Genomic DNA, 13324 nt, shown 5'->3' on the forward strand with positions numbered 1-13324 from the left:
ACGGGAAAACGATTAAAACTAATGTCTTTTTCAAATTAAAGTATGCTAAGGAGAATTTTTTCAGGGTGAACCGTCTGCAAGAAATTTTACTGCAGGGAATTTTCAGCGAGGACGGAATTGTCTGGAGGGAATTTTACGGGTAGGGGGAGGGGGCTATATTTTGCTTGGGATGAACTTCCATGGAGGAGTCTTCTTGTGAGGGGAGATGGTTTTCTTGGAGGCTGAGCCAGATTTACCAGCACTATTTGGAAAACGACCAGAAATTAAATATAAAAACACAGTTTTTTCAACTGAAAGTAGGGAGCAATATTAAAACTCAAAACAAAAAGGAAATCAAGGGTGGATCCAGGATTTTTTTAGGGCGGGGCGCAAAAAAGGTTGATCCGATAAACTTGCGTTAGGAGCAAGTTTAATTAACACAATCTTGCATTAATTAAGTAAATTACACTATTTTAGACTACGTTAGGGGGACGCGCATTCCCTCCCCCCTGGCTCCACCATTGAAAGAAATGGCACTTAAGCATTATAACTAAACCAGCGCTATACACGAAAGAAGTCAAGTTTGGTTAATGCTAATGAAATAAAATAAAATAGGATGGAAATATAACAGTTTAGAAACAAATTTGGGCTATATATTTGTACTTTAGGGGGGGGGGGTTTAAAGCATAGAATATATTAAATACGTAACCCAACCTAGGTACCTCCCCCCCTAAATCCCAAAATACAACAGTTTAAATATTGAAAACGTAATGAGAAATTACGCTTTGCAATCAATTGATCTAGCAAATAGCCGTTTGACGGTTTCCATGTCTGGTTTCCTTGTACATACTATAGCGCTGGTTTAGTTATAATGCGCAAGTACCAAAGATATTGTTCTGTATATGAAGGGGTAGCCCCCTCCTCATTACCTTGATCTTTGCGCTAAGGTTTGACTTTTTCTCCCAGTTTTTTAACGGCGACTCCTGAAACACAAGGGCGGGTCATTTAGAGTAGGAAGCTTTTTTAAAAGCGCTTTTGTAAGAGTGCACTGAAATCAGAAGAATCTGATTTCAAATATGAATTAAAATCTTTTGCTGCTGATTTTAAATATGATAAATTCATTGTTTTCTACCCATTTAAGGTTAATAGCATAGAAAATTTTTTACTCTATAGTAAGTGTAATAAACTATAAAAAAAATACAACATAATTATCCGAACGGGCAATGTGACGTGTAGAATCCCACAGAACTAGATCCGTACTCTTTTTGGCAAGGATTTCATTGGTGAGTTACCCTCCTATCACGTTTCAGAGAGAATCAGCAACGAAACATCTATTGAAGATTTTTAATACCCTTAATTTAAATTTATCAGAAAGTTTGTGATAACGAACTGTAAGTAAGGAGCAACGCGGCTTGATAGTAACTAATTTCGAAAAAAAGAAATTTCGATACTAATAGATATATCAATTGTTCACGTATATTATTTGTTATTGGGAAGATTGCATATATTTTTCGAGTAGGGGGGGGGGCGGCGAATTGTCTGCTGCTGGTGTTTTCCACGGGGAGAATTTCCCATGAGGAGGGAAGTTTCCAGGGGGTGAACTTTTCAGGGAAAATTTTACACTTAGGGAATTTTCCAGAATACCTATAAGAAGTTCTTTTATATGTCTTACTTTCTCTTTGCCGACTCAATTTTGCGCGTGGAAATGTTAAGGGTAATTGTTTGGGTTAAATCTTCACAGGGATTGAATTTTCTAGAGGATATTTCCATGGGGAGGGGGTTTACCCGTGGAGGTGAAGCCCTTTTTCCTTGCATTAATTAAAAAAACGATCAGAAATTAAATATAAAAAAAGTTTCTTCCACTGAAAGCAAGGAGCAACATTAAAACTTAAAACCAACAGAAATTATACGTATATGAGGAGTTTGTCCCCTCCGCAACACCTAGCTCTTTACGCTAGTGTTTGAATTCTGTCCCAAATCTTTGAGAACGGCTCTTGAACCATAAGGATCCTTTAATTAGAACAATAAGAAGGTTTTTTTAATGTATTAAGGAACGATAGCGTGAAGAGCATGGTTCCGAAGAGGAGGTCACCCCTCATATCTATAGTAATGGCTGTTCGTTTCAAATTTTAAATATTGAATCTTACTTTCAGTTGAAAAAACTTGTTTATTTTATTCAGTACTAATTTAAATCCACTTTAATTCTTTAGATGACAAGAAGTGAGTTATTTGACCTGGCTTTTCAATACACTTTGATTTGGACATATGGTAAATTTTGTGAATATTGATAGCTGATGCGTGCGGAACAAAAATAAAATTATCCAAACGTTTGTCTGACGACAAGGGTAGACTTTCGGAATTCAATGGATCTTACAAAATATCTAGAGCGTGCACGCACACAGAAAGAAGGGGATTTTCCTTGTCTTTACTCCCCCCACCCCCAATAATCAGTATTTTTATATAATTTCAAATATTTCCACATATTTTCCGAATGTTAGGTACTTCTCCAAGTTTTATAGCACAGGAAATTTCTTAAAGTTTCTGAAAAAACCCTTTGATGAAATCAACACCAAAATAATCAGCCGAGTGGAAAAGCTGGTAACAGGCTAGTTAATGGCTCATGTTGAACAAAACACTCTCAGCCTAGACACTAGACCATCTCAGTCCCATCCCCACCCAGTTAGGACCTGGATATACTCCTAGGCATATCAAAATTGTCTCATTTATTAGGTTATTTGTCAAATTGATATAATGAACTGACTGCTGTTACAACATACGTACAAAAAGAACCAAAATCAGCTAACTTTAGGATATAACCAGGTCTTTGTTTGTGGGGGGGGGTAAGTTGTTAAACTGGAAATGACTTAGAGTCCAAAACATAAAAAATTCTGAACACAATGAAGTAGTTATCATAGTGTTTACTTCAGAAGAGGCCATAGAATAAACTGTTGCCAAAATGATCAAAATGATTTTGATCAAAATCCAGACTCAATCCAGGTTTTTTCGCCCTCCACGCGTGATTTGTTGCTTATTAAATAGCTGTTGTAGCAACGGACCATAAAAAGAGATACGAAATATTTTGTTTTTCAATTCAACATTAACCTACTTAAAACAAACTGTGCACTTACTGTGCTGACAAAATGAGATATCCAAGAACAGAGAAGTTAAAGCTAATTTAAACAGCACAGAGAGCATCTTACTGTCTTAGAAGCTGAAGCAAAACTAACAACTAGACCTTAAGACTTCATTCTAATAAGCAATATGGGAATGGGCGTAAACAAGTTACTACAACTTCATTCATAAAAGTATTATCCACGGTTAAAATTAGGATACAGTTGTTGATTGGATGACGAACTTTTTTAAGGCTTATACGCTGTGGGATAGTTAAGATGGGAAAGAACTATAATCTTTACCTACAAACCCTGAAATTAGAAACTCTAAATTTGGTAAAAAAAAAAAAAAAAATAAGGAAATACATTTAAACTAAAGATTGTGGTAAAGACAGTAAACCTTTAATGAAAAATTAAAGCTTTATGCTTCTAAATGAAAAAACCAATAAAAAAAACAACTTCTAACACTTATCTGCCACACCTGAAAAAAGGGTGACAGCTTCTCATTCTTCGCCTCAACATTATCACTACTTCAGAAAACATTAAACGTCGCTGACACTTGTGATATATAAACTTAAATGGGATCTGTTTCTTAGTAACGGTTTAGTTTATCCCCTTTTCTGAACTAAATACTGTACTAACAAAATTCTTACTTCAGAACATTTGAGTAAAATTTATTTATTGCATTTTCAGAGTTTCTGTATTCCAACCTCTTTAAAAATTGAAAAACTATCAAAAATTGGCGAGAAAAATGGCTCATAAGTTAACATGGTATTCACGTGATGAAAATACAGCAAACCTTATTGATTGTGTTGTAGTAAACCGAACACTGGCAGGATCAATACAAGATACTAGGGTATATAGGAGTGCTGTTATTGATGTTAAAAGTAAAGATCATCATCTGGTAATGGCAAGGGTTAATTTAATGCTGAAATTTCGGAGGGGTAACTATCTCCAGGGAAGTTATGATGTTGGTAGACTCTAGGATGAGAATTTAAGAGAAACTCTCCATGAACATTTGAATACTAAACTTAAGAGTTTAAAATTTGATAATGTGGAAGATGGTTGGAATAATTTAAAAAAAAATAATTTGTGAAGTTGCTGAAGGTGTCTAAGGAAAGAATTAAAGAGAGATGGGCAGAACATTTTGAGAATTTGCTAAAACGAGTTGTAGAGTTGCAGGAAAAGATATAGAGGAAAGTGAAAAAGTTTGTGATACCTTGGATGTGAAGGAAGATTTGTTTTTTGAGGAAGAATTAGCAACAGCATTAAAAGGATTAGAAAATAATGAGGCTACAGGTGCTGATGGGGTGGTAAATGAGTTTCTTAAATATGGTGGCTCTGAGGTTAGAAATAAGTTACTGAAGATTATGACTATGATTTTTGAAAAAGAGGAAGTACCTAACGATTTTAGGAAACCCTTAATTAAGCGACTTTATAAGAAGGGTGACAAGAGTGAGAATGGTAATTATCGAGGTGTTAGTCTGGTCCCTTTAGGTAGCAAATACCTTAGTAATATTATACTTTTTAGACTGACAGATGCTATAGACAAAGTCTTAAGAGAAGAACAGTGCGGTTTTAGAAAAGATAGAGGATATGTCGACCAAATTTTCCAAAGTTTTCAAACTCCTTTTGTCCTCAGTTTTATACATTATGAGCAAACGTTCGATTCTGTTGATAGAAGAGCTTTAGTAAAGGTTTTATCCTTGTATGGTATACCATACAAATACATTAAAGTGGTTAGTGCTATGTACGAGAATAACGCTGCTGCGGATAAAGTAGGAAATGAGGTTAGTAGCTGGTTTTGCATTAAATCAGTAGTTAAGCAGGGTTGTGTTTTATCCCCCTTTATATGGATAATTTTGATGGACCTTTTCTTAAGGAGCACAGGAAAGGCAATGGGAGACCACGGAATCAAATGTGGAGGAAAAAGCCTCCTGGGCTTAGATTATGCTGACGATTTAAGCATCCTAGATGAAAGTGTGAGCAAAATGAATGAACTTTTAGAGGTTTTGCAAATTATTGGTGGTAGAATAGGTTTGAAAATTAATGTTAAGAAGACTAAGTCACTAAGGCTAGGAATAAGTGAAGATGAAAAGGTGACGTTGGTTAATGAAAAAATTGATCTGGTGGGCAGCTTCACTTATCTTGGTAGTATTATTAGTAAAGATGGTGGGAGCAGTGAAGATGTTAAAAGTAGAATAGCGAAGGCTCAGGGCGTTGTTTCACAGTTAAAAAAAAGTTTGGAAAAATAGGAAGATAAGTCTGCAAAACAAGATTAGAATATTAGAAGCTACAGTGATCACAGTGATCAAATATGGTTCTGATGCATGGGTGCTCCGAAAAGCGGAAGGAGATTTGCTAGATTTTTTCCAGAGAAATTGCTTAAGGATTGTTCTGGGTACCCCTCTGACAGACTGTATTTCAAAGAATAGGCTGTACGAAAAATGTGGTTCAATACCGCTCTCTAGGTCTATAATGAAAGAAAGGTTGAGGTGGCTAGGGCACGCTGTGTGGATGAAGGATGACAGATTGCCGAAGATTGCTCTTTTCGGCCAACCGTCTAAGGCTAAACGGAAAGCAGGTCATCCTCGTCTGGGGTGGGATGACGTCACAAAGAAAGATTTAAAGGAAATGGGAACTTCGTGGGAGGGTGTAAAAAGGAGGATTTGAATAAATTGGGATGGAGGAGGAGCTTGCTTGGCTGTATTGGCCTCAGGCGGTTTGGTGCTGCGGTGAGTTGTTAGTAGTAGTAGTAGTAGTAATTGTAATTTTGATGAAAAGTCCTTGTTAATATTACTACTAAAGAATTTCTGTTGGATGAAAAGGAGTATTATTGTTTGTATGCATGGAAATTCTGTAAGACTTTTAATCTTCTATATAACTGACGCCATCACAACCTCTACAATAGGATTTTTGTCGATAAATACGTTCCATACAAGTTTTACATACATTGAAGTACTTCTTATAAAAAGAAACACAAAATATTAACATTTAAAATTGCTGAAAACTAAGTTCCTAGCAGTATTTGTCACCCAAAGAAATTTCATGGCGGGGCTGATGATAACCTGCCTTGCCTTTTCCACCTCTGTGATGGTAGATATAGGAATGTAACATATTAGGTGCATAGAGAAACATTTTAGTTAATTCTTACTCCCCCTTATCTATTTCAACAATTATCTGAAGCCTCATGAAGAGCATGCAGTTTGCTCAATAAAATGTACTTTTGTAGGAATTTACCCCACTCCCACCAAAACAACGACTCACCCCCCCCCTCATTTCAGCTGATACACAATTACAGATAAAAAAAACGTTGGCTAATTTCATTACAAATAAAGCGAATCGACTTGGTTAATCCAGTACTGCCGCCGTGTGGCTTTACTTCTTTTGAACTGGGAAGCCTAAAATATAGTTATTGATACTTTTAAATAAATTACCTTCTCAGGATTTTAACTGATTGCAAGTTCGTCCTCTTTTGGGTAAAGCCATAGTTTCCTGCCCTAAACCAACTAAACTGTCACCCAACCACCACTGCTATTTCGGCGTCTGGCCCCTCCCCCCTGGGAAATTTTCTGCCGGCACTTTTTGATCTATCCAGTCATTAAGGGATAGGGTGCAGTTAAACTAGAAGTGACTCTGATAATACAATATATATAAAAAAATTGTGCATTCAGTTAACTAAAAATTTTATTGTTATAATTTATTTATTACCCACTATAAAAAGGAAGTGTAGTACATCAAGAACAAAAAAAAAAAAAAAAAAAAAAAAAAAAAAAAAAAAGCAAACACGCACACTTAACAAAAATTTACATAAAACCACGTAAATTATTGTGCGCAGTAATACCAGCAGAAAACCACAGCTTTCCCCCAAGCACAGTCACTTTTTCCCGTAAATCAGGGAGGTCGAATCACGATATTAGATGCCGGTTCCGGACCCACGGAGGGAGGTACAAAAGGTACCGAGAAAATTTAAAATAATAAGTTCAGATAGATTTCAGATCTTTAGGCTTCAGAATTGGAAGAAAAGCAGATAAAAAAAGAATAGAATAATTGAAAAATGAAGAATATAATTTCCCAACCGCTTTTCTATTGTACCTCCCTCTATTTGCAACGATTTTTGGATATCCTATATGAATGAAACCACAGTTAAGAGGGAGACTCGCACTCGAATTAAAATAAGTTTATTCGCACTTATCAACGTTCAACATACGCCCAATCCGTCTGACCTGGTCTGAGATCAAGCTGACAGAATGTGAGAGCCCTGCCTTAGAACCACTGACAAGGAGAACATCGTCCGCATAAGCGAGATACGAGACATCAATTCCATCAGAAATGGAAGTCAAAGGCAAGGATGAAAGAATAGGAGCGATACATAACTTAAAAATAGTTGGAGAAAGCACACCACCTTGACGGACCCAACGCCGAAGAAACACTTTGAATCAGAAACTACTCCAATACCTTTAACCCGAATAAAAGAGTTAGAATACCAGTACCGTAACAAAAACAACAATAGAAAGGTTAATATTATTGGAAAAAAGTGAATAGAGTGTATGTGAGTGGACTATACTATCGAAAGCTTTCGAAAGATTAAGAGCATAGATATGAAGAGGAGATTTATTATTAACAGCTTGCAACAGGAGGGAAGCTAGAACGCGATGGGTGTGCTGACATCCCAGCCTTTTTTGAAAGCCAAATTGGTTTTCACCAAAATTAGTATTTTCTGAAATGAAAGGGAGAAGAATATATCCAAAAATTTTGCTAAGATTGGACGAAACAGTAATTGATCGATAAGAACAACACTCTGACGAAGTTTTTCCACGCTTCAAAATTGAGGTGACTGTGCCACAGAGAAAACTGTCGGGAACCATGGAAGTAGATAAACACATCTGAAACATAGCTGAAGGTGATCTATCAAAGTTGGGCAAACTACTTTTAGACGATAAGAAGAAACTCCGTCTTGATCAACAGAGCTAGATTGCATGTTCTTAATAGCTTGACCAATATCAACAGTAGAAAGTGGTAATACAATTGCTCTGAGAAATACGATTAGGAAAACACGACTCTAGAAGATTACTAAAAAGCTTTTCAACTTCCAAGTTCACCTTGCCAAAAATTTCATTATAATACGACGACCAAGTATGAACTGCAATAGGACTTTCAGAAAACTCAATACTAAGCTTATCCGAATTCAGAACATGAGACCACTCCTTTCTCGACGCAGGAAAATCAAAACCAGATACCCTAGACTGCCGTAAACTTTTTTTGTAAGTATGCTTGCTACTTTGCTTCAGATCGAAGACAACTCCTATATTTGGCCGACCGCAAGACACCCATATTCGTAGCCAAAACTTAGCTTTATTCTTTACAACTTTTAATTCTGGGTCCAAAACCCATTCTGGTCTTCTAGTTTTAACTTTAATCTTTTCTAGAGGAACAGCAGTCGCCTCTGCTTGTATTAAGCACCAAATAATTTTATCATAATATTCATTTAGAGACTGCTTATCATTTGAGGGAACGGTCAGTAACTTGAAGCAAATGGTAAGGAACTTTTATAGAACCCAATAACGCGGACAACGTAGTAATATAAAGTACAAAATTAGTTCTACTCCAGTTTTTCCCGTAAAACCCCTTAGAGCTTTGTCTAAATGGTCTAGTAGAACGGAAAGCGACTAGTGAAGCAGAGAACGAAATCGGGAGGTGGTCAATATCACGATCATCTTCATGAACAAGACAATTCGATACATTAATATTTGAGTAACTACATGGTCAATATTAGACATACTTCCAGATTGGTGAATATATGAATAATCAACACTTTTCTCAACTATTTTATAAGCAGAAAAAGCATCAAGGACTACATTGGATTGAACTGACTGACTTGTAATGTCTGTGTTGGAGTCACCAACCACTATGAAATCATAACCAGTTAATACAACAGATGCAAGAATAGCCTTAAGATTTGCCAAGGCTTTCATATACGCGTTTAAAGCGGAAATAGTTTTTTTGTTACACGGGAGATGCACATTTATCAGCACAGTATTACCAAACCGAACCGCAAGGATGAATACACACTGGAGAGAGCAAACTCAGGTTATACTTAGCAATGCACGCGAGGCCCCCAGAAGGTCTACGAAAAGTGACCTCAGCATTAGTTGTAAAAACGGAATGATTACGACTTCTTTTTAACACGTTAATACTAGTAGAAGTCAGGAGGTGTTTTTGAAGGCATACTATGTCAAACCGGTCACATAATTCATCAATCATATGCTCCTTTAAACGAGAACCATTTATATTAAGCGAAACAATCGAAACAGGCACAATCATTTCTTCGTGGCAATGACATTTCTCAGCACTTTGCATCTAAGACTAAAGAGATAAGTATTCATATCCAAGTTTAACATCATTTTGCATAGCCTTGGTTTTTGACATGAAGTCACAAAACTCAAGCTTAACCGTGCCAGTGTCACCGAGCCGCATAGCTTCCAACACACCTGGATATGCTTGAAAGAATGAGTGGTTTAAGTCCTTCGATATTCCTCTGACTATCCCGAAAAACCACTTAGTGATCACCATGGATGGAGATTCTGCTAAAATCACTAGAATTGATTCTTTAAATACTTCTGCAGCAGATTTTTCAACGTTAATTAGCCATTTGTCACCTCGCAAACTCAGTTTGGTAACTGCATCATGACAGCTTACTTTATCGAACACTTCTTTCCGTTTTGTTGGATCATTTAGTGTTTGCGGAACTTAGAGACAACAACAGTGGTGTGAGAGTCAGTTGACGGCGTCGCACGGGCAGGCAGTGGTGGAAAGTAATTATCATACGAATCGAACTTACTTGAAACAGTCTTTAGGAAGTGTTCCGGTCTATTGAATTTCGCGTTCAAACTCGAATAAACCTAAACAGGGATGACAGGTACATCATTTGGAGAACGAATTACAAACATCGGTAGGTCTATGTCTTCATCGTCACATTTCATGAACATGCTTAACATATCCTTCAGATGGCTTTCGAAAGCCTTCGTTCCCTGTCTTCTCGGAAGCTCAGTCCCAGGTACGGCCACATCTTATAGGAGATTTTTAGCTTCGGTTACACTCGGCAAGTCCAGACAAAACTCCTTTCCAAACTTCAGTATTTCGTTTTCATTCACTCCATTATCACGTTAAATTGCAAAAAATTTAAAACCGGCGAAAAAACAAGTCCATTATTCATTATTCACTGTACATATCATAAGAACCAGATACCAATAAGAGCCAGATACCCTTAAGCGAAGGAAGCGTAGTTTCTTGCTACCAGATCCCCGCAATTTAAGGGAGTAACACTCCCGGCAGGTACAACGGCCCATGCGACAAGAAACTCCCCTCACCTGCTCGCTTATTAGCAAAATTGAATTATAATCAGATTATTAAATCCAATTAAAAAGATAGTAGAATAATAGGGGACCTTATATGAGTGAGTAAATATATCCAATGGTAAAATTGTCCGTAAGTATTAATATATTATTTCACTTATTGCGAAACTGACGGTCACTGCAATCCACTGTAATTTATTCCAAATTTAATCCGGCTTAAATATTAATAGATGTTCATTGGTCAAATGCTAAATGATAAATGTATATATACATATACATATATATATATATATATATATATATATATATATATATATATATATATATATATATATATATATATATATATATATATATATATATATATATATATATATATATATATATATATATATATATATATATATATATATACATACATATATATATATATATATATATATATATATATATATATATATATATATATATATATATATATATATATATATATACATAAATATATATATATATATATATATATATATATATATATATATATATATATATATATATATATATATATATATATATATATAAAAAAAAATATATATATAAATAAATATATATATATATATATATAAATATATATATATATATATATATATATATATATATATATATATATATATATATATATATATATATATATATATATATATATATATATATAATAAGAAAAGTCAATAAGAACATCCCTTCCATACAAACCATTTATGCCCCCAGGGCATAACTTAAAACGCCTGCCCCCGGGCCCTGGGGGTTTTTGTCAACACCGCAGTTTTTCTTATTGAATATTAGAACTATTTTTTAAAAATGGCTCTCTCAAATTTCTTTCGGATGGGTTTGGGCAAAAAGGGCCTGGGGGTAGGTTAGGTGCTCTTGGATCTTTTTGATTCTTAAAAAGTGAACTAGAACTTTCAGTTTCCAATAAAATGAGCCCTCTCTGAAGTTTATACGAGCATTCCTTCCGTAAGAGCCATATACGCCCCTAGGGCATAACTTACAGCAACTTCTCCCGGGCCCTGGGGGGATTTCTCCTAGGGGGAGGACAAACTGTGGTGACCGAGTTCTGGGAGGTGTAGTTGCTATTTTTTAAAAATGACTATCTCAAATTTCTTTCGGATGGGTTTGGGGAAAAAGAGCGTGGGAGCGGGTTAGGTGCCCTGGGATCTTTTTGATTCTTAAAAAGTGAACTATAACTTTCAGTTTCCAATAAAATGAGCCCTCTCTGAAGTTGATGCGAGCATTCCTTCTGTAAGAGCCATATATGCCCCAGGGCATAACTTACAATAACTTCCCCCAGGACCTGGGGGGTTGCGTTGACACCAGAGTTTTTGTGATCGGACCTTTTAACTATTTTTAGCAAAATATCTATCTCAAAATTTTTACTTGGTTCACTTGGAAAGGCTAGTTGCCCTCCGATCTCTTTTGACTCTTAAAACATGAACAAAAACTATCACTTTCAAAACAAATGAGCCCTCTCTGAAGTTTATACGAGTATCCCTTCCATAAGAACCATATATAACCCCAAGACACAACTTACAACGCCTGCCACCGGGCCCAGGGGGGTTGTGTCGACACAGGAAATTTTATTATTTGACCCTAGATCCAGTTTTAACAAAATCACTATCTGAAACTTTGTATCTGATGCATTGGGGGGGGGCAGAGGAGAACCCTAACTTCCCTCTGATCACATTTGACTCTTAAAAAGTGAATTATAACTTTCAATTTCCAATCAAATGAACCCTCTATGAAGTTTATGCGAGCTTATCCCTTGAATTGAAGTTTATCCCTTCCATTATAACCATATTTAATTCCCCAGGATAACGTACAATGCCTGCCCTCCGGCCGTGGAGGGGGGGGAATGTGTCGACACTGGGGTTTTGTTATCTGAACTTTGAACTAATTTTAACAAAATGTCTATCTCAAAATTTTTATATGATGCATTTGGGGGAAAAGGGCGAAGGCTAGCTGCCCTACAATCACTTTTCATAGGCAGCACGCTAGCGCTGCCTAAGTAAAGAACGAAGTGGGCACAATGTGTTTTTGGTTGTTTTTTTCTCTATACCCGGGCACTTCGTATCGAAGGAGGTGTCGTAGAAAGCTCGAAAAGGGCTCATTCGATTGGAAATTGGAGTGGCTAGTGCCCTTTTTAATAGTCGAAAGTAATTGTAGAGCAACTAGTACCCCCCAAAGCCCATCATTCCCCCAAACACATCCAATCAAAATTTTGAGATATCTATTTTTTCAGCGTAGTAGATTTCCAGATAGAAAATATCTTTTTGAGGAGGACAATCCCCCACAACCCACGAGGCAAGGGTTTTACGTTATGCCCTGAGGGCATATAAGGTCAATGTTGATACAGTGCACAGTTTATTATTTTTTTTTTCTTTAAAGCAGGGCACTTCAAATAGAAGGGGTCGTCGTAGAGACTTCAAAAGGGACTCATTCGATTGAAAATCGTGAGTTCTAGTGCCCTTTTTAATAGTCGAAAATTATTGGAGGGCAACTAGCCCCCCCCTCACACCAATGATTCCCCCAAATACTTCCAATCAAAATTTTGAGATAGTCATTTTGTTCAGCATAGTTGATTTCCAGATGGAAAATGTGTTTTAGAGAAGAACATTCCCCCACAACCCTCAGGGTATGGGTTTTAAGTTATGTCCTGGGGGCATATAAGGTTTTTATAGAAGGCGTTGTCGTAAAAACTTCAAAACAGGCTCATTCGATTGGACATTCAAAGGGCACGTGCCCTATTTAATAGTTTAAAGTTATTGGTGGGCAAATAGCCCCCCCCCACGCCCATCAGTCCCCCAAACCCAACCAATCGAAATTGTG

This window comes from Artemia sp. Qi Xiang Cuo, chromosome 6 (assembly GCF_049724085.1).
Source record: "Artemia sp. Qi Xiang Cuo chromosome 6, ASM4972408v1, whole genome shotgun sequence".
Taxonomy (NCBI): domain Eukaryota; kingdom Metazoa; phylum Arthropoda; class Branchiopoda; order Anostraca; family Artemiidae; genus Artemia; species Artemia sp. Qi Xiang Cuo.